The sequence below is a fragment of the Ovis aries genome, chromosome 11, assembly GCF_016772045.2.
Source record: "Ovis aries strain OAR_USU_Benz2616 breed Rambouillet chromosome 11, ARS-UI_Ramb_v3.0, whole genome shotgun sequence".
NCBI lineage: Eukaryota > Metazoa > Chordata > Mammalia > Artiodactyla > Bovidae > Ovis > Ovis aries.
In genome coordinates, this window is record NC_056064.1 from 8,322,658 (window position 1) to 8,345,871 (window position 23,214).

The window sequence follows — 23,214 nt, forward strand, 5'->3', positions numbered from 1 at the left end:
CATATTACGCACCAGTGTTGCCCCAGCCCCAGACCTATGCCTGCACAGGGGTCCTGCATGGCCAGCTGACAAAGGAGGAAAAAAACAGAGCCAAGTTCGCACATAGATCAGCTCAGTTTCCGTTAGTGTGAACCACAGCTGCTGGTTCTCAGCAAAGGTGGAGAAGAATACACTTGACACCCAGATGTTCCACTGGGGCATTGCTTGGTGTTATCATACCCAGGTTTAACAATAAATGGCCAAGTACAGCAGTCAAGGCATGAAAACAGCAGGGTAACCAAAACGGCTCAGAATCCCCGGGAATGAGAGTCTGGGTCATCACCCCAAACAAGCCACTTAGACCAGCAAAGATGCCAGCCAAGGGTAAGAAGGTTGTAGTACAGGTGGTGGAGAGTGGGCTATTTGCCTATCAGAGTCTGGAGCTCAAATGCAGTAGCAGGGGCTGCCCTTCATTCCACTAGCCCTTTTCTTGTCTGTTTCCCTTGGAAACAATCTGCAATCCTACAGAAACCATCGGAGATGGGTCAGACTTTCTATGAGAAGCAAGTGAGTCTGAGCAGCTCAAAGGTTAATCTGTCATGGATACTGCCCACCACTATTCAGGGCCACCCACCCATTCCCAGCTACCGTATGGACTGCTTGTGGCTCAGAGCTTCATCCCTCAATGGAAATTTCTTTACCCAAAGTACATGCTCTCCCTGGAATGGCTCTGGCCAGTGACTGGTTGAGGGAGGAGACCAAAGGCCCAGCTTCCTTGCCCCGGAACAACACTGAAGAGCCATCTCATTCACAGAGCTCCCCAGACAATTAGCTGAGACTCCGAGGCAACCACACTGGTGGGCAGTCCAGCCTTCCTTGCTCCCTTACAGGTATATCTCCTGAAAGTGCTCCTAACTAAAATTTTGCTTGCAGCTCTCCATCTCAGAGTCTGCTTCCAGGACACCCAACCTAAGACATCCCCCAAGTTCTGGCTGAGATATTGGGAAACTGAAATGATGCTGACTTGGTTCTTTGACACAAGGAATTCCGATAGTTTCACAGCAACCTACTGATCAATAGTTAATCCTTGGATCAATTTTCATGTTAGTTGCTGGCATCCTGTCCCCTTTCACTGGGATTCACTGGGATTTCAGGAAATTATCCAGAAAAGGAGAGTGCGGCCTAAGCCATACTTCATTGGTGACTTCCACTCTTGTGCCTTTCCTCCTTATTTAAAATCATATGATTCAGGAAAAATTTAATGAGTAGTAGTAAAACCTTCATTAAGACAAGGTCAAATCCGGGGACCTCTGTTAAGGAGCACAACTAAGCTTGTCCTTCAAAAGGGAAGGGAAGGGAGATTAGCATTTAAGATGTCTGCAGGGGACTCTGCCATACAGGAATATTTTTAGTAAATGACAAAGAAAAAGGTAGAATACAGGCTGATTGACTGACTGACAACTCAATTTTTAATCTAGACATCTTTAATAAATTTCTGCAATGCAGGATTATCAATCTTATCTCACCTGGATTTCTACCCTTCACAAGGAGATGGCCTTGATTTTAGAGGCCAGAATAAGTAGCTTCTTTATCAAAAGGTTCTCTGTAAACAGCCAAGTCTGAGCAGCCCTTAGATGGGCCCCAGGAGCTAAGTCTCATCAACTTTTCATGGTAAGAGAGTTTTTCTGACTAGCTACACATAAAGCCTTCTTGGATTTAAATGCAAGCAAAATGCAAATGCCAGCTTCACCTGGATAGGTAATGCTATTCTAGGAAGTTAAAGTCACATTGGCAAGTTTCCTGGGGGTCAGCAGAGTGCAAAGCTCTTTCCACCCAGGATCTCTTTTGACTCTTTCAACCCTTTGAAGCAGATACAGTGCTGCTATTATTCCCATTTTTCAGATGAGCAAATTGAGGCTCCGGGAAATAAAGTAACTTGCCCACAATTACAAAATGTTGTGTTGGAGCTGAAACCCCAATGCAGTCTGTCCAAGGTAGAGCCATCTTTTTAACTATGATGCAATACTCTGATATCCTATAGGTTTTTAGCAATGACATATAAATGTCATAGCATCATAACCACTTACATTTTTTAACACTTACATATCAAATATAACAGTATATTTTCTATGACAATTTAAAAATGTGAAGCGGTATAACCCTTTTATTTGCAGGACAGGGGTGTGGTATATGGTCGGTTATCTATTTTCCAGATTTTTCAGTCAACTTGTCTATAAGTATTTTTACTTCCAAATTAATGAAAATTCAAATTATATTTTTTAAGTCACAAATAAGAGCCAAAGGGAAGTTCTACGTTTGACATTCATTTTTGAAGACAAACTTACTGAGAATAGATCAATGTTTTTTCTAGGTTTTCTGATACCAAGCTAAGTGAGATTTCCATATTGAATTCTGCTGCCCAGAATTTCTTCTTTTTGGGGGGCAACATGGGTTGAGAGTGGAATGGGATAGGAGAACGGTGGATAGACAGCTGGCGTATTTGTCCTATAACAACTTCTCTTTTTTCTGCACAAAGAGTTTTTTGCAGCCAAGAAATTAAAAACCGCTTACTCCTTGGAAGGAAAGTTATGACCAACCTAGATAGCATATTCAAAAGCAGAGACATTACTTTGCCAACAAAGGTCCGTCTAGTCAAGGCTATGCTTTTTCCAGTGGTCATGTATGGATGTGAGAGTTGGACTGTGAAGAAAGCTGAGCGCCGAAGAATTGATGCTTTTGAAGTGTGGTGTTGGAGAAGACTCTTGAGAGTTCCTTGGACTGCAAGGAGATCCAACCAGTCCATCCTAAAGGAGATCAGTCCGGGGTGTTCATTGGAAGGAATGATGCATGAACTGAACTGAACTGAACTGAATTCAGGCAAAATTATTTAAGTCAATAAATCTTTAAGAATTTCACATGTTCTGATTCTTTGAACTGCCAGTCACCTTAGTTCCTCCAAAGTCATAATCTTCCAGAAAAAGAAGAACTTCTTTCAAAAAGAAGTTCTGCTCAGCCCACAGCTGTCTTGTCAGTCAGTTCACAGGTCTTTTAGTTGAGCTTCTTTGCTTTCCAGTGGGATACAGCACACTTCAAAATCCCCCACCTGGAATCTCCAGGATCCAAGCTCCTCAAGCAGTTTGCTTTATCAGGAGATAGATCCGCCTGGTTCTGAATTTGACGCCCTCTAAAAATGCGTGTGTGTGTACTCAGCTGCCCAGTCGTGTCTAACTCTTTGCGACCCCTGCTAGGCTCCTCTGTCCATGGAATTTTCCAAGCAAGAAGACTAGAGTGGGTTGCCATTTCCTGCTCCAGAGCCTCTTCCTGACCCAGGAATGCAGCCCACGTCTGTTGTGTCTCCTGCTTTGACAGGCAGACTCTTTACCACTGAGCCACTTGCGAAGCCCCTAAAAATGTATTAAGTTCAAATCACATTCACTCCTAAGCCGTCACGCCCTAGAACAGTACTGATCATTGGGTTGTGCCAATACCTAAGATAAAGAAGTCGCAACCCACTCCAGTGTTCTTGCCTGGAGAATCCCAGGGACGGGGGAGCCTGGTGGGCTGCCGTCTATGGGGTCGCACAGAGTCGGACACGACCGAAGCGACTTAGCAGCAGCAGCAGCAGCAGCAGCAAGATAAAGTTGCACTGTTAGGTTTTTCATAGTTTACTTGGCAGCTCTGTCTTCTTGTTCTTTCCCATGGATCTAACAGGTAGTTCTATGAATAAAGGGGCTCACACAGTTACTCTATGAGGCGTTTCCAATGACGTAGGTTTATAGAACAACTTCTATTTCATCGTTGTCTGTACTCTGAAGGTATCTTAAAGCTTATCTTTTATTTACTTAAATGTAACAAGGAAGAAAATTCATTTATTTTCAGTAGTCTGATGGTTTCAAGATCCAAGATCTTTATAGATCTGTTTCTGCTGCCTGTTTTTGCTGGTTCTCACTCATGGAGTTGGGTTTCCTTGTGTCCCTGGTTCTCATCAACCACAGTCGAGTATTTTTAAAATGATTTATAGGAATAATATGTGGCCCCGTGTCCAGAGATCTGCTTCTGTAATGTGGAGCCATTCCAGTCTGGACTCACCTTAAGCACATTCGAGGCTGCGATTTCCTGGACCTGGACAATCTGGGTAATTGGAACCTGGGTTGTAAATCTGCCTGAAGGCTGCTCCACCCTGAGATCACCTCTCCCGAGCAGGTAGCCCTGGGGGTCCCCACCTGCCGCAGAGAGGGCTGCCTTCTGGCTTCCATCGCTCTCTCTCCCGGGAGCTACAGGAGTGTAAGCATCAGGAACCCTCAGGGCCAAGCTGTCTCTGCTTATTCACCTCTCCTGTTCCTGATCTACCAATGACCTCTCTGGTTCTTATTCTTCCATCTCTGTTGACCTAGCCATTCTTAGTCTCCTGTCAGGCATTTAATTCTATCTAAGAAAATTTCAAGCAATGTTTTAGGCAGTATTTTGGGGCTTCACTGAGTCTTCGTTGCAGTGCAAGGGCTATCTCTGTGTGGCACGGGCTCTAGAACGCGCAGGCTCAGTGGCCGTGGCACACGGGCTCAGTTGCCCCAGGCGCGTGGGATCTTAGTTCCCACACCAGGGATCAAACCCACACCCCCCGCATGGAAGGCAGAGTCTTAACCACTGGACCGTGAGGGAAGTCCTATGCAGCGTTTATGGTTTCTCCAGTGGGAGAATCGAGCCAAATAGTTTCACCCACCATTGCTAGGGAGTCTCTCCACCTACGAGCTTTTCAAGAAATAACAAACTTGAACCAAATTTGAGGCCTTACTAATACCAGACATTTGATTTATGTGTCTTAAAATAAAACTTTCTTTTTCAGCAAACACATCTTGAATTGCGCTCACTGAGGTCTGCTGTCCACAGAGCGCTGGTGTAGGGTCCTCAAAGGAAGGGGGGGCGGTGGGTCTGGAGGTGGGAGGGAAGTTGGTTAGAGCCGCCTACAGCATCAGGCCCTGCCCGCGAGCAGCTGTGTAACCTTGGCTGGTTTCCTCATCTGGAAAATGAGAAGAAGAATGCCCGTCTCACAATGTTGTCATAGGGATTAAATGAGATTAAATAATACATGCAAAGCCTTTGGCACAGTGTTAAGTGTCCGATGAACATGATTATTATTATTATCCCTGAGATGCTAATGTGCTCAGACACATGCACACACATGCTCACCAGGCTGCCTGCTTTTCTCCACACATGCCCACAGACTGAGTCGAGAACCACTGCCTTGGTTAACGATGATTTGAATAAATCAGTCAATTCCAATGGTCTGGTCGCTAAGGACATCATTCCGAAGGCCTTAAAGGCAGGCTGCTTGGATTTTATCTCCCCTTAACTCATTCTGCGGCCCACAAATCAAAAGTATGACCATAATTCAGATGGAGAAAGGACCTGGGGATCTCCCCCCAAGAAAAAGTACCCACCCCCTCCACCCCCATAGCCATGTGGCAAGTTGTGCTGTTGTGATAAAGCTGTTTGGAAATAATCAAAAATTCTCTCAGGAAGCCCAATTATACTTTTACATCAAGAATCAAAACGCTGGTGCTGCAGACTTCAGCCCATCATTCACAAACCTTTTATCCTGTAATTAAGCCAGACTTGCTGCTGGGCTAATTCTTCCCTGAATGCCACCACCCTTTGAGCCAGCCCGTATGTCGGCAGAAGACTTCACTCTGATGATCTATTATACCAATACATCACCGCGGTGAGCTGCCTCCTTAATGACTTATCCATAACACATCATCGGAGTGAGACACACTCGTAATATACTGCTCAATAAGTCTGCACTAACCAAGGTGGGGAGCCGCCAACCGCGGCTGAGTTCGTGCCCTTACATGGCCGGCATCAGCACATGGGGCCCACGCTGGGCTCTGCCCTCCTAAACAAATGTGTATACAGGTGGGAGGGCTTCCAGGCCAACAGGCTTTTAGAACCTGAAGCACCAAGACCCTAAGAAATTCCTATAAATCCAGACCAGAAAAGCCTCTCAGTGGGTAGTGGTGCCTACCCTCCCTCCTAAGCCTATCAGATAGGACGGAAGCATTTTCCTTAAGCTCTTACTTAGTAGAAGGCCAGGGCTATGGCACTGGACACCTCCAGGGGGCGCTGTTCACACAGCAGTCTGTGCAAATTGTGCCCGAGTCACCCCACGTGGGCAGCCCCCTCAGTGGCCTTGATTAAGAGCAGAGACTCCGGCATCACTGCCTCCTTCGAATCAAGGTTCTCTGGCTCTAAGGTCTTATATCATGGGGTTGCTGTGAGATTGAACAAGATAATGTGCACCTGTGACCTCGTGAGCACTCGGTGCTCATATCAACCGTAACTGATAGCAACCTTTCCAAACACCCAGAGCCAGGACGCCTGCAGGTCCAGGGTGGGGGTAGCTGGCAGCCCTGTATTGTGACCTCCCTTCTGTGAGGCCCTGTCTAATTCTTATGCATTTAGATCCTGCTTCATTCAAAAGAGAAAAGGAGGGTGAAGGGACAAAAGAACGCTTATAGAAATGGGCATGAGGATAAAAATGAGTCGATGGGGACATTTGGACAAAGAGAAAGAAAGATCAAGCAAAGTGTAAGCGAAAGTAGTACACAGGACCCCATTAGGAGAGGCCCAGGGTGAGAGCGATGGACGCACTCAGCCGCTCAGCGCAACAATGTGGCACCGCCCAGAGAGTGAAAGACGGGCACGCCCTGCAGCCCAGCAATCCCACTCCCGGGGGTGTACTCAGCTCAGAGGAGCTCTTTCTTGCACAAAGAAACATTTACAATACTGTTCCCTACGTCCATCGACAGATGGGTGGATAAAGAAGATGCACATATATGCACAATGGAATATTACTCAGCCATTAAATGAAGTTGGGTCATTTGCAGAGATGTGGATGGACCTAGAGACTGGAGAAAAACAAACATCATATAGTAAAGCACACATGTGGAATCTAGAAAAATGTTCCTGATGAACCTATTTCAGGACAAAAACATGTGGACACGGGGAGGGGGGACGCAAGGGTTGGGTGAATTGGGAGATTGGGACGGACATATGTACATACCTACCAGGCTCCTCCGTCCATGGGATTCTCCAGGCAAGAGTACTGGAGTGGGTTGCCATTCCCTTCTCCAGCAGATCTTCCCAACCCAGGAATCAAACGAGGGCATCCCGCATTGCAGGCAGACACTTTACCGTCTGAGCCACCTTAGATTCCGTATATACACGACCACGTGTAAAATAGGCATTAATAGCTAGTGGGAAGCTGCTACATGGCGCAGGAAGCGCAGCTCGGTGCTCTGTGGTGACTGAGAGAGGTGCAATGGGGCAGAGGGTGGGTAGGGGATGGGAGGTGGATCCAAGCGGGAGAGAATTTACTGTACGTGTGGCTGATTCACTTCATTGTACAGAAGAAGCTAACACAATATTGTAAAGCAACTACATCCCAATTTAAACAAATAATGTTCCCTGCCACATCCTGGAGACAAAACAAAACACTAGAAACAGCTTAAAAGCCCACCAGCAGGTAAATAAAGGTATAGCTGCCAGCTCTTAAAGAGCACACCCCACGGATCAGGCATATTTCAGACACTTCACATCTACAACCTTATTTCAAATCTTTACATCAGCTCATCCTTGGCCCCATTTTATAGCTGAAGAAACTGAGGCCCAGAGAATTTAATTTGCCCAAGGTCACAGATCTAGAAAGTGACAGAGCTGGGATTTGAAGCCTGGCATTCTGGCTCCAGAGCCATGCTCTTAAACACTACAGCATAATTTCTCTAGTTTTAGAATAGAATGCTGATTTGAGTCGTAGCTGACTGACCTAGTGGTTTTCCCCTCTTTCTTTAGGTTAAGCTTGAATTTTGCTATGAGGAGCTGAGAGGTCAAACCAGTCAATCTCAAAGGAAATCTACCCTGAATACTCATTGGAAGGACTGATACTGGAGCTGAAGCTCCAATACTTTAGCCACCTGATGCAGAGAGCTGACTCACTGGAAAATTTTTCCCTGATGCTGGGAAAAATTGAAGGCAGGAAGAGAAGGGGATGACAGAGATGGTTGAATGGCATCACCAATTCAATGGACACGAATCTGGGCAAACTCCAGGGGATGGCGAGGGACAGGGGAGTCTGGTGTCCTGCAGTCCATGGGGTCGCAAAGAGTCAGACAGGACTTGGCAACTGAGCAACAACCACAATAGAATACTACACAGCAGTGAATGTGGAATTAATTTCGTGTGTCAACACAGGTCTCAAAATAAGATTGAGTAAAAAGAACAAATTATAGGACAGGTTGGGCTTCCCAGGTGGTACTAGCGGTAAAGAACTAACTCGCCTGTCGATGCAGGAGATGTAAGAGACTCGGGTTCAATCCCTGAGTCGGGAAGATTCCCTGGAGGAGGGCATGGCAACCCACTCCAGTATTCTTGCTTGGAGAATCCCATGGACAGAGGACCTTGGCTGGTTGCAGTCCATAGGGTCGAGAAGAGTCAGACACAACTGAAGCAACTTAGCAGGCACACACGCACATATACGGTCTACGTGTAGTGTGAATCCACTAATATAATGCTTTAAGACATGCAAAAAAATAGTGTGTTTGTTACAGATGCATACATTGGGAAAAAATTTTCTAATTTATTATTTTGTAAGTGGGAAGCATAAATACCTAGTCCAGGAAGCTACTTATCACAGGGTAAGGAGTCAGGCCTGAGTACACAGGGGGCTTCATTTGCGTGCTTATTTTGCTTCTGAAACCGGGGGGTGGGTATGTGAATGCTTGTTGTATAGTCTCTGTAATTTTAGCATGCATGAAATATTCCCTAACTATCAAGCAATTTCCATTGTAAGCCCCTACACCAGAGTTCCACATGACTGATACTTTAACTCTGAATTTCCTCGCAGCCAGAACTAAGGGGAACTAAGATACCAGATTTTCCAAGACCACAAAAGTAAGCCATCCGAATTGTACAGTAAAAGGCACAGATTTTCTTTGAATCAAGATGTGAAAGAAACTTCTCTCATGGATTTCCAGAGTGGAAAAGATGGTGAATAACATTTCTACAGAATAAAAAGGGAGCATCACTCAATCATCTGCTAGCATCTCCCAATGCACACTGGTGCTTCATGTCAAAACCAGACTCAGAGGAAGCTGCTCTGTGAGGACCCATCTCCACAGCCTGCATCCAGAAACTTTCCAGAAGAGCAGGTCTCTGAGAAGCGAAAGGGAAGCAGGTGGGGGCTGGTGCCTAGAGGCATGTGAGATAACGTCAACTCTGGGCAGGGCTCCCCTTCAGCTCCTGCTCCACCACTGGGACCCCCTACAGCCTTCAAGCTGGAGCAGCTGACCCTAGCTTGGAAGAATGTGCCCTTTGCCTGGGGCAGCTCATGATCCCTCTGACTTCTCAGACCCTGGGTCCATTCAGCTGCCTGCTGAAACCTTTGGTTCTTATTCTCATCTTACAAAATATACAGTCAAGGTAGCTGATGGAACAAGAAATAGAGTTGTATGCATCTTATGTAATTGTGATGTCGTGATTTGTAATTAGGTAAATACATCGGTCTCTATCCCTAGCTCCTGACACAGCGCTCCCAAAACCTTTGTAATTTCCAGTGGACTAGGAGTGTCTTTTGTTCTAAAGCAGTGGGCTCTTGGATGGTTCCTGGTTGAGGTGCTGGTCACCGGAAAGACCAAGCTACAATCAGAAGCTTGGAATTTTTAGCCCCGACCCCCCATTCTCTTCAGGAGGGAGAAGGGCTGAAAATGGAGTTAATGATTGATCGTACCTACATGGTGAAGCTTCCATAAAATCTCAAAAGTGTGGGGTCCAAAATGCATCCAGGTTCGTAAACACGTAGCTGTACCGGGAGGGAGAATCCCTGCAGAGGGCTTGTCCTGAGCATCTCTTCCATCCAGCCGTTAATCTGTGTCCTTTATCACATGTCAACTGGGAAATGTAAGTAAGGGTTTCTCTGAGTTCTGTGAGCTGCTGTAGCAAATTAATCATACCCAAGAAGCGGGTGGTTGGAAGCTCTCATCTACAGCTGGGTGGTGTGAAGTACAGACGATAACCTGGATTTGTGACTGGCATCTGAGGTATGTGCAGGGGAGATGGGGTGGGCAGTCTTAAAAGACTGGGCTCTCAACCTGGGGACCTGATATGCTATCTCTGGGCGGACAGGGTCAGAACTGAATTAAATGGTAGGATGCTCAGCTGATGTTTCAGAGAATTGTTTGTTGTAGGGGGAAACCACCACACGCTTGCTGACCCGACATGTTATATGTGAGCAGTAAAGGCAACTCACAGGAAGAAATACCCAGGAGGGAAGAACTGGGTTTCTCCCTACATTGTTGTTTTTAGTCATAAGTTGTGTCCAACTCTTTTGTGGCCCCATGGACTGCAGCCAGCCAGGCTCTTCTGTCCATGGGATTCTCCAGGCAAGAGTCCTGGAGTGGGTTGCAGTGCCCTCCTCTAGGGGATCTTCCTGACCCAGGGATCAAACTTGCGTCTCTTATGCCTCCTGCATTGGCAGGCGGGTTCTTTACCACTAGCGCCACTGGGAAGGCCCTGTACTGGTTTCCTGGAGCTGCCGTAACAAACCACCACAAATGGAGCAGCCTGAAACAAGAAGAATTTATCCTTTCACAACTCTGGGGGCCTGCGGGGCCACGCTGTCCCGGAGGGGCCTAAGGGGTACTCCTCCTTGCCTCTCCCAGCTTCTGCTGGTTGCAGGCAACCCTCAGCAAAAACTCTGGTTTTTGCTCACGTCTCTCCAGTCTCTGCCTTTGTCTTTACGTAGCCGTATTCCCCCTTTGTGTGTGTCTGTTTCCAAATATCTCTCTCCCAAGGATGCCAGCCATTAGATTTGGGGCTCGCTCTAATGCAATATGACCGTGCATTCGTTTGTTTACATCTGCAAAGACCTGATTGTCAAATAAGGTGACATTCACAGGCACCAGAAATTAGGACTTCAGCATATCTTTGGGGGACGACACAACTCAACCTGAAGTAGAACCTCAGTCAGTGTTACCGTTAGGGGAACCACTGACTGGAACTGCCTGCCCTGGCCAGGCAAGATAGTAGCCACCTGCCTGTGTTATCTTACAATAGGGGGTCCTGGTAAGGAACAAAGAACTAACAAGTTATCACCAACCTGAAGAATTCAGGAAAAGAATCCAGAAGAATTCACGAAAGGCCAAACAGAGAGAGGAGACACCAGTCCATATGTCCTACCAACCTCCCAGAGTCCTTCTCACTGGAATCCATCTTCACTGAGTGATGCGTGTCCATAGGAAAGACCCCGAGTCAGAGCAATGGGCCAAAGAAAACCCAGAAACCAATTCCATCGCCATAAACCCTGAGGCTGCCAGCCGCGTGGCAGAGCGGGCCTCCTGGGTTCCCTCCCCCTGCTGCTCTCCGCCCGGGGGCCATTAAGCTTCTTGCTTTGTCAGCATGCATCTCCTTGGACAATTCATTTCCAAGAGTTAGACAAAGGCCCACTCTCGGGCCCTGGAAGGGGACCCCCTTCCTGCAACATTACTATTCAGAGGAACCAGGTGGAAATATACCACAGCGGAAGCAAGAGAGACTCTAAGTTAGCTGAGCCTTCATCCATCATAGCAGGAAGCTCAGACACTGTGACTGCAGATGGTAAAAAAGAATTGGTGGTATCAACTATGATTTCTGGAAAGGGAATCACCAGGGGCACTAAAACTAGGCGTGGTTAACAGTGGTTGACCCCAGGGACTGACATGGGGTAGGAGAAGGCTAGGAGCCTGTCCAGCGAACTATGGTGAAATGTGAACATGGGCTGGGGATTGCATGCATGCAGGGCAATGTGGGATCTTAGTTCCCTGACCAGGGATCAAATCCACGCCTTCTCCAAGTCTTAACCATTGGACTACCAAAGAAGTCCCTAAATTACTTTTAATTACCATCTTCTCAGGCCTAATGATGGTATTGCCAAGGTCTTGTTTTTCAAAGAAGTAGACTGTCAGTTCTGTTCAGTTCAGTAGCTCAGTCATGTCCAACTCTTTGCGACCCCATGGACTGCAGCACGCCAGGCCTCCCTGTCCATCACCAACTCCCAGAGTTCACTCAAACTCATGTCCACTGAGTCAGTGATGCTGTCCAACCATCTCATCTTTTGTCATCTCCTTCTCTTCCTGCCCTCAATCTTTTCCAGCATCAGGGTCTTTTCCAATGAGTCAGCTCTTCGCACCAGGTGGCCAAAGTATTAGAGTTTCAGCTTCCTCATCAGTCCTTCCAATGAACACTCAGGACTGATCTCCTTTAGGATTGACTGGTTGGATCTCCTTGCAGTCCAAAGGACTCTCAAGAGTCTTCTCCAACACCACAGTTCAATAGCATCAATTCTTCAGTGCTCAGCCTTCTTTACGGTCCAACTCTCACATCCATACATGACTACTGGAAAAACCATAGCTTTGACTAGACAGACCTTTGTTGGTAAAGTAATGTCTCTGCTTTTGAATATGCTGTCTAGGTTGGTCATAACTTTTCTTCCAAAAAGCGAACGTCTTTTAATTTCATGGCTGCAGTCACCATCTGCAGTGATTTTGGAGCCCAAAAAATAAAGTCTGACACTGTTTCCACTGTTTCCCATCTATTTCCCATGAAGTGATGGGACCGGATGCCATGATCTTCGTTTTCTGAATGTTGAGCTTTAAGCCAACTTTTTCGCTCTCCTCTTTCACTTTCATCAAGAGGCTTTTAGCTCCTCTTCACTTTCTGCCATAAGGGTGGTGTCATCTGCATATCTGAGGTTATTGATATTTCCCCCGTCAATCTTGATTCCAGCTTGTGCTTCTTCCAGCCCAGCGTTTCTCATGATGTACTCTGCATAGAAGTTAAACAAGAAGGGTGACAATATACAGCCTTGATGTCCTCCTTTCCCGATTTGGAACCAGTCTGTTGTTCCATGTCCAGTTCTACCTGTTGCTTCCTGACCTGCATACAGATTTCTCAAGAGGCAGGTTAAGTGGTCTAGTATTCCCATCTCTTTCAGAATTTTCCACAGTTTATTGTGATCCACACAGTCAAAGGCTTTTGCATAGTCAATAAAGTAGAAGTAGATGTTTTTCTGGAACTCTCTTGCTCTGCCCTTGGATGTGGGGAATCTCCTCACAGTCACTCCAGCACCACGTAGAAGCAGACTGTAGCCTTGGGTAAAAATGTAAGTTGTTCAGCCCTGTCTGACTCTTTGTGACCCCATAGACTTTAACTTGCCAGGCTCCTCTGTCCGTGGGATTCTCCAGGCAAGAATACTGGAGTGGGCTGCCATGTCTTTCTCCAAGGGATCTTCCTGACCCAGAGAATGAACCCAGGTCTCCTGCTTTACAGGCAGACTCTTTACCAGCTGAGCCACGAGGAAAGACTGAAGCCTTGGGTGACAGACGCCATGTCTGGACTTACTTTAAAAATATGTCAGCGGTTTCCGGGTGGTGCGTGAGGTTGGAGGCTGAGAGCTTCCCCTGCCGCCACCAACATGGAGAGTTTGAACCGAGTCCCGTTCTTAGTGCTCGAATGCCCAACCTGAAGCTGAAGAAGCCGCCCTGGGTGCACACGCCATCGGCCGCAATGGGAGGTACACTCTGGTGGTGGTGTCTTACCTCCTAATTACTGGAGGAATGCTTTATGATGTTGCTGTTGAACCTCCAAGTGTTGGTTCAGTGACTGATGAACACGGGCATCAGAGACCAGTCACTTCTTGGCCTAAATGGATAGTGTATCATGGAAGGACTTGCATCCAGCTTCCTGTATGAGTTTTTTCATAGCTAGCGTCTTCATGAGAATGAAGCTGCTGGGGTATCTAATGGGTTAGTGTCTTTTGAGAAGAAATCAGCAGGTACTGAATTTTCTCCTGTTAATGAAATTTTAAAAGCTGTACCAGTCCTCGGATATGAAATACGGAGAAGGATAAAAAGTAGCAGAAAAGAAACATCTAGTGAAAAAATATGAACCGTATTGAAGCTTGCACTAGAATGTCTTTTTGGTGTCAGAAACAAGCTTATCAGTATTTTTTCCTGCTGGCCTTTACTGACGTACCAATGGTGTTAAGTGGCATTTTCTTTTTTTTTTTTAAAATTTCTTAAAGAAAATGTACTTCATTTCTACAGCTATAATATTGAATAAAGTGATTATTTTTTACAACTCCCTTGACATTTTTGGGAGGTGACTTTTCTGACCTTCAGAAATTAATGTAAAACCAGAAAGTGAGATCCCATAAGCTGAGAACTCTGGACAGCTGATCAGCTTTATCAATGGTGCTTTGCCTTTAAACAGAGTATGTGACGGTACATCGTTTCAGATATGTATGGAAGACTGTGTCTGGAACAATAAGAGATAAGAAAAAAGTAGAAATAAATAATTTTTCTAATTAAAAAAAATTTCCCGAAAAAATACAGACGAGCGGATATGGCAAAATATTAATGAGTTAAGTCTACACGACGAATACATGGAGGATCGTTGCACTCTTTTCTCTACCTTTGTGAGTGTTTCCATAATCAACATCTAAAAACTGAAAAGATCTTGAGTGCGTATTTAGTAAGTCTTGGAGCATGCTTTCTCGCCCCAGCTTTGCGGTTCTTCTCGGACCCGCAGACCCAAAGACTCTGCCTTCTGAAGTCTTGCAGCTCAGCCCTCTATTTTACAAATGGCTGAAAAGGTTAACGACTTCCCAAAGTCACAGCCAATTAGGGGATGAGCTGAGTCTGGGCAGGGATCTCCAGGAGCCTGAGCCGCCACCTACTGTCTCCCGTCATCTCCTGCCTCGGTTTGGGGCTTAAAGGAGCTATGTTTAAATGCCAGTAAGCAATGGCGGCACGCTCAGTTCTTTGGTACCGTGTTGTGTTGTTAAGGCAGACATTGCCTGTGGGTCACTGAGTTCTCATACATATGAAATTTTGATTATGCCCTGAAAGTTCTATCCTCTTCAACGTGACGGTAAAGTACATTCAAGTCCTTTAGATCTTAAAGTAACCCCTATGGGCTTTGGCAGCACGTATGTCAGCTGAGCAATAAGCATCTGTCGTCTGTCTTCCATTAATATTAATTATAAGTGGCCTACAGCTCAGGGGAACAAAGTCCTGTAGATGAGACTTTCCTAAATTGGACCTTCTTGACTTCATAGTTATTCAAAGTGGTTCTTTTCAGAGGTTCGTCTGAATTTGATTTTGGTTACTTCAGTAATCAAAAGGGAAGGAATAAACATGTCCAGTCTTGAGAACATGCTGGATTGGCACTTAAGTTGCCCAGGCCAGGAGACACCGCTGGAAAGCTGTAGGACTGTGGAAAATTCTCGTGCATTTTATCTGCCTGGAACTCAGGTTACCAGATGCTCCTACTCAGCTGGCCTGTCTCCCACAGCCCCTTCCTTTTTTCTCACATCCAAAAGTGGGAAAGTGAGAGAGGGGGCGAGGTTGCCTTCTTAGGATTTAATTTGTTGTTTTTCTGAGGTTAAGCCTCTTGTTCTAACTTCAGGGGCCCCCACGAGCGTGGCAGGAGCCAGGTGCAGTGAGATCAGCCAGGCACGGGGCCTGGACCCTCCCTCTGCCGGGTCTGAACTGGAGACCCTGCCTTGCCGTGTACCCTCGGGGGGCTGGAAGCCTCGAGGGGCCGAAGTGACACATGCGCCAGGGCAGGGGGTTGGAGCCCGGCGGGAAGGCGGCCCGAGAAGGTGACGAGCTGCAGGAGGGTGCAGAGGCGGGGACCCGCCGAGAGCTGGAGCAGGGCTGCCTCGCGGCACTTGGCAGAGGCCAGGGAACCGGTGAGAGAGCTCAGGACCCCCTCTCCCCACGTCTAGCGTGCGTGCGGTAGGTGATCCTGAGCGTGTCTGCAGTGGGTTGTGCAGCGCGGGGCTCCTCCGCGAGAGAGACCGCCGGCCTCCTCGCCGCTGCTCTGGGCCCCTCCAGAGTCCCCGCCTCTGCTCTCCGGGGGGAAGCCTGGCTCTGCGGCTCCAGCGCCATTTCCATCTCCCCGCACCACTATTTCCTGTCACTGTAGGAGGCTTGAGCGTTTTCACCGTTCTGTCACATCCGTATCTTGTGTGGGTTCTGCCCCCAAAGCAGACACGGTGCTGGTACGAGGCTCCCCACGGTACTGGTGGGGAAACGTTTCTTTGCCCATTCGTTCACTCAACAAACACACTTTCAAGGGCCTAGTAGGCTCTCCGATTCGATTCCTGGGTCAGGAAGATCCCCTGGAGAAGGGAGAGGCTACCCACTCCAGAATTCTTGGGCTCCCCTTGTGGCTCAGCTGGTGAAGAATCCACCTGTAATGCAGGAGACCGGGGTTCGATCCCTGGGTTGGGAAGATCCCCTGGAGAAAGGAAAGGCTACCCCCTCCAGTATTCTGGCCTGGAGAATTCCATGGACTGTTCAGTCCATGGGGTCTCAAAGAGTTGGACATGACTGAGCGCTTTCACTTCACTTCACTTCACTTCACTGGAACTGAATATTCTGAAGGATTAAGTGACCTGCTCAAAGCCACAGTCACACAGGGAAGCAAGCGCCAGGACTCGAGCACAATTCCTTTGACTGAGACCTCCGGAGGAAAGAGGCCAGAGCTCTTCCTCCAGCCTCTAGGTCATGACCCCCTGGCTTCCCCCTACAGTCTAGGGTTCAGAGGAGAGAAAGAAAGGAGAAAAGGTTGCCACAAGGAAGGCAGGGGAGCAACAATGACAAAGGGCAAAAGGGACGGAAGGAATGCCATTTAGACACCAGTCTACACACTGACACACACACACAATCTGGTTAAGAAATAACTAAAGAAAAGCAAGTTTTTCAGTGAAACCTACCAGCATTGGGTAGGTTCCAATAATGGGCAAGTTCCCAGGATGGTCTTTGGTTTCCTCCTTTGTGTGTTTTGGTTGATTGATTGGCTACGAGGAGGCTGGAGGAAGATAAAGGAGATGGGGACTACTGGGGGAGAGGGTTGAGAAAAGATAAATGATCAGACAAGCATCTGGTGAAAAGGTATATGACACCAACGTTTTGTTTCTTCTGCATTTTGGTCTAAAGCACGTTCATTTCCACCCAGCGGGAATCAACAGTTGCTGAAGCTTTCCAAGCAGGGAGAGCGAAGACAGATCCGGTTTGTGGCCGCTTGTTTGCTGCGTATCACACCTCCAAGAGGTAGCTGTGGGTTTTCCTGTCCTGCAGATAAGGAAACTGAGGCACAAGCTAGTTAGTTGCTCACTCCCCTCATGTCACAAGACAAAGCAATCGATCAGGGTTTCAATCTCAGGCCTGTCTGGCCCCAGGCCTGGGTGTTTTCCACGGCTCCGCACTGTCCCCTCTGCCTGCACCGTTCTCCCGCTCCATCCTCCGAAGCGAATTTGCAGACATGTCACTGACTGGACAAGGTCAGAGAACAGAGACTCCAGGGGCTCAGCACTGGTTGGGTCCTTCCCCTTCTGCTCCTGTTAGGGTGCAGACCGAGGGGGTCGACCCACCCCTACTCGGCAGGTCTTGGCATGTGTCCTGTGGCCCTTCCACTCCCATCTCTACTGTGCCCCCAGGCACTCCCAGGACCTCAGCTTCCTAAATCTCAGCCAGAACATCATTTTCCAAGGACACTTCGCCAACCTTGAAAGGCAAGGTATCCCGAGGCAAGGAAACGAACGGATCGTGGCCCATCAGCGTGAGAGGGCAGCGCCATCTAGCGGTGCTGGGGCCAAGGTCCCAGGCGGTGACATTTTCAAACAATCAATATCTCATTATTAACCATGATCACAACCTGATGTTTGCTTTTGGAGAAATGTTCAGCAGCAAGGGATACACATGCACTTTTCCGCATGTTTCAAGAGGTCTGAGATGCCAAATACCACAGTGACTGTTAAACAGTGTCCTGCCTGTGAGCAAACAGGAGGGAGTGGAGATAGATGGTGTATCTTTTTCATCTAAGCTGCTCACCCAAAACAAAGCATCCGTGGAAGCCACTGACCTTTCACTAACTGCTGGAAGGAAAACGCTTGATAAATAATAAATGGACCACTACTGGATTTTGCTTAGAACCATCTTTTAATTAAAAGAACTAAGCGACTAGAAGGTCAGGTTACTGACATTTCAGTTCCAGTTCAGAAAAAGCATCAGTCGAGGGTAAAACTATACCCCAAATGTAATTTCATTGTCAGCTAGCATTTAAGGAAGATCCCTTCTCTGTAATCTGCACCGATGGGCGGGGGCCTGGGGGGGGGGGGACCACGGCAGCGGCATTGGTAGGGGACTGAGCGCTTAACTTCCTGCCTCCCTTGCCTTCCCCTAGCAACCTTTTAATTTTCAGGCTGCAGCAATAAACACTTGTCTGGTTCAACCTCTCCACAGAAACTGCTCCAGTGCTGGGCTCATCCAATCAGAGACCCGCTTGCCACACTGAGCGCCACCCTGGGAGTGACAGGAAAGCCATTTCCTGTCTTTTCCACAGGAGGGCAAGTGCCCTTCCTCCATCAGCCAAGGTGACCTCCACCAAGTTGTTCACTGAACCTGCTCAGGCATCTGTCTCGTCGAGCCCCATCAAAAGCTCAGAATGCATGATTAACCCAGCCAGTCAGTCTCCCACCTTTTGGCAGCTCTGGGATAGAGCTCAGGAGCAACATCCAACCCCACAGACACAGACACACACGCACACACACCCGACTCACATTTCCTCGTTCCCAGCTCCGCAGGGCCAGCTTGCTTGCACTCTGAGCCTCCTGTCGCATGCCGCAGCTCCCAGGTAGTCAGGGAAAGGCACGGCCCAGTTCTGAGCCTAGAAGGACAAACGAGGCTGCACAACACGAGTGAGCCTCGTCTGGGTGCCCAAGAACAGAGGCGGGCATCAGGGCTGGCCTCAGAGAAAGCCTTATCCTCCTACTTGAATCGGATGATAAGGTTCTCATCCCACTCTGAAAAGAAAGAAGCCGGCGAGTGTCTTCAAGTGGCAGCCGTCATTTATTTTTGTTTATTTGACTGTGTCGGTCTTAGTGGCCGGTGGCACGTGGGATCTTGTCTTCGTTGCGGTGATCTTCGTTGCCGCATTGGAGGTCTTTACTTGCTGGCATGCAAGATCTTTAGTTGCAGCATGTGGGATCCAGTTCCCTGACCAGGGATCGAACCCAGGGCCCCTGCACTGGGAGCGTGGAGTCTTAGCCACTAGACCACCAGGGATGTCCCCAGCCATTATTTAGGGAGAGGGTATCCTAAGAAAACCAAGAATTCTTCGGAGGCACAGTCTTGCCTGTAATACCAGTTTCACTATCAGAGAACAGGATATTGAGTATTAAACAAATGGTCCCCAATCTTACAACAGCTTGCTTACAATTTTTCAACTTTACAATGGTGTGAAAAATCTGCATGCCGTAGAAACTGTGCTTTGATTTTGGAATCTTGATCTTCTCCTAACCTAGCGATACGTACATGATACTCTCTTGCGATGCTGTCGGCCAGGCAAGCGCAAGGGTAAACAACCGATACTCTGACGACCATCCTGTTTCTCACTTTCAGTACAGTATTCAACAAACTGCATGAGATATTCAACACTTTATTATAAAATAAGCTTTGTCTTAGAGGATTCTGCCCAACTGTAGGATAATGGAAGTGTTCTGAGCATGTTTAAGGTAGGCTGGCCTAAATTCTGATGTAGAGGGGAGGTAGGTGTATTAAATGCAATTTAAACTTATGATATTTTCAGCTTATGATTTGTTTGTGGGGACTTCACCCCATCATAAGTCAAGGAAGACTACACAAAATTACAAAAAGAGTTGGGCTTGCCTTTTAAGGATACACAGTCAAGGATCAGTTCTACCCGTAGGACTTCTCCGGTGGTGCAGTTGTTAAGATGTCCCCTTCCAATGCAGGGGCTGGGAGTTTAATCCCTGGTCAGGGAGCTAAGGCACTAAATCCCACATGCCTCACAAATAAATAAATAAATAAAATAAAAGCAATATTGTGACAAGTTCAATACAGGCTTTAAAAATGGTCCACATTTTTTAAAAAACCTTTAAAAGAAAAGTACCCAACAAAAGCAAACAAAGAACTGTATAAAACCTGGTAAATGCAGGACCACTGCAACAAGCCTCACTATTTAGACGCAGGAATATGCCAGACCTGTTTCCTTTGCTAACATTCTTACTCCCCAGTCCTAAGCACTCACCTGGTTCAGCTCCCACATCCTGCGTCTCCCTCCTCTTCCCTTGAGAGCTCATTCGTTCTCCTGGCTCCAGCCCTTCCCTGTGCTAAGGTTTCCTCCCCATCTCCCAGACCTCCATCCCGTAACTCTGTCTGCCACTTGAATGCTGTCCTCTAACTCAGCTCTCTTCCCCGCCTTGACCTCTGTTAGTGACGTCACTATTCTTCCGGTACTTAGGTTGGCAAGCTTAGAGTCTCTGCCTCCAGGTGGGATGGCTCTAGAGACCGAAGTCTTTCTGACATGTTTCTTCCTCCCTCCCTCACTGCCCACCCCCCATCCCATTCTGTCTGTCACATCTGGCCGAATCTTCCTTTGACCTGACGCTGTCTTCACTATGTTATTTCTCTGCTCCAATCTTCTTACACCCACTCAACTCCTCTGTGTAGTTAGGGAGGCCACGGTGATCTGATCCCATCCTATCTGTTCAAACCTGTTTTCCACTGCTCCTCAAGAGAGTAATAAAGGTACCCATCACACATATTACAAGTGAGTTTTGTGTTCATTATCTCAAGTAATTCTCATAGTATTAACACTAACTGGAAGCCAAAAAGGCAAACACCATCCCTATTTCGTAGTCAGACAGACCATGATGGGCTCAAGGTCACACCAGTGAAAGCTGGAAAAACCGGAACTAGAACCCAGACCTGCAGACTCATCTTGGGCAGATTTCACTGTTCCTTGGCTGCAGCTCAGCAATCCCCCATGGAGGGCCCACTGCTGATTTATTGCTTCAGTGTGTACACATAGGATTTCTGCCCTTGTTCCCGCCCTGAGTGGGAAGAGGAGAGCTACCCTGGCATGGAAGACTGGGGCCAACCAGAGTACAAACAGAGGACCTGGGACTGCAGCGAGCACAGCCTGGAAGGGGCTCAATGGGGACTTGAGACCTGACGTGAATGTTAGTAAAGCCTTCGAGCACAGATACCATGTGAGAAGGCCAATGAATGGTTTTCAAAGACCGTGGTGGCAGGTAGGTGTTCTTGGCAGAAAAAGCAGCAGGCACACTTTCACATTCCTCCCACCCCCTCTTCAAGGCTCTCCAGGTCCTAGACTAGTCCAGGGCTGATCCCTCTTCCTGTCTCTCTACACTTCACTAATTCAAAAGGATTCCTGTTCATCTTGCTTTGAAAGTCATGTGATCTTCCCAACAACAAGAAGTTTCTTTAAGTTAAGAAAGAGGTCATAGGACCTCCCTCCTAGTCCACTGGTTGAGAATCCACCTTGCTATGCAGGGGACATGGTCAGGGAACTAAGGTATCACGTGCTGCGGGCCAACTAAGCCTGCAGGCTGCAACTAGGCTCAGTGCACCGCAATGAGATACGGCATGACGCAGCGGAGACTCCCCCCCACCCCCAGCCGCGACTCAGACCTGACGCAGCCAGAAAAATGAGCACATTTCTAAAGAGAATGAGACCACTCTTCCACTCTCCAAACACTATAGGGACCTGATGACGACTTTTGTTCAGTGACCATGCGAAGAGTTCTGAATGCCTCAAGGAAGCCTCACACCTTTGACCTTTTTCCCTTTTCTTTATTGGCATGCCACACGGCTTGTGGGATTCCCCGACCAGAGATTGCATCCAGGCCCTTGGCAGTGACAGCAGAGTCCTAACCACTGAATCACCAGGGAATTTCCTTGCTTTTTCTTTTTAAAGATTTTCCACCCTGGCTTCCTTGGAAGCCTACTTTTGGTCACCCACCCCCTCATCCAGGGACTGCCAGTGGGAAGGGAGCAGATGTTCAAGGATCCTTTTAGGGGGTTCCGTTCAGGGCAGTGGAGCTCCTAGGTTCTCTCTCCAGCTCCAGGTGGGTGGGTGGGGGTGCCGAGCACACTTCCAACTTAGCCCAGCAGCTCACGGACCTCCCCTCAAATTGTGGGACCCAACCTGGCTCTGCGTGAACTGGTGCTTGGCACCACCACCCAGCTGCTCACAATGGCATCCCCTTTGACGGTTTTGATCACTGGGATTCAACCTAAAGGCTTGCTATGCATCCAGAGGGCCTGAGACTTGAAGCGGAGAACCAGGCATAGAGCACTACGCAGGATGTCCCCTTGTTCACACTCAAACATATTTCTGGAAACAGGTGATAGTGGTGGCTTTACGGAAGGGAAAAGGGGAGCGTCAGGGGACACAGCGGGGAGGATGCTGGCTTTTCACCATGGGCATTATTTTTAACCATGCAACCCATAAATTGTTAAAACATTTTCACTATTACGACAAAGAAACTGCCTTTTAAATCCTAGAAAGGTTTAGAAAGGTAACAAGTCAGCCCCGATTGTTCCTCTGAGCACAGAACAGTCTCTTCCAGCTGTTGAAATTCTTCTCCCAAGGCCTGGCCTGGTATTTGGCACCCAGTGTTGAATGGCCATAATCTACTTCCCCATCTAGATGCAAAGCATTCCCTAAACAAGAGGAACAAAGACAAAGGTAGGGGGTAGGGGAAGTAATATGGCTGAGAATGGCTTTTGCCTCGTATACTCCTTGACCTTCCATGACCTGAGTACTGCGTGCAAGGTGTCTGGATGGTGGGATGTGGGCCCTGTCCCTAACCTACCAGGAGACAGAAGACACTGTGCACAAAGAATAGGGGAAGAAAGCTACATGGGTTTGAAAGGAAGAAGTTTCTGAAGAAGCTCATTAATAGTGGCTGAGGAGTATTTATTCAGCAGAAGATAAGAAAATGAATGAAGCAGGAGAGCTTGATACCAGGGAGGCAGGTGGATGGGGGTGGGGAGCGTCATCCCTCTCGGCAGCTCAGGTACCTACAGAGACATCATCTGAATTCATTTTTCAGCTAGATGTGATCAGTCATTCATTCAAGAAATCTTTCCTGAGCAGCCTACTATGTGCAGGTCTGCGCTGTCTCCAGCACTCAATTCATGAGATCGTAGTTCTGACCTTACTTCATCATCAGTGATAGGTCCTTGCTCTTACTGCAAAGCACAAGTCAGCCTGGCCTCTCAAGCAAACAGTACAAAGATCATTCACAGACAGAAACAGCTGGCCAGGGAACCACATGTGATATGGGAGCTGCAGTCGGATGGCCCCGAG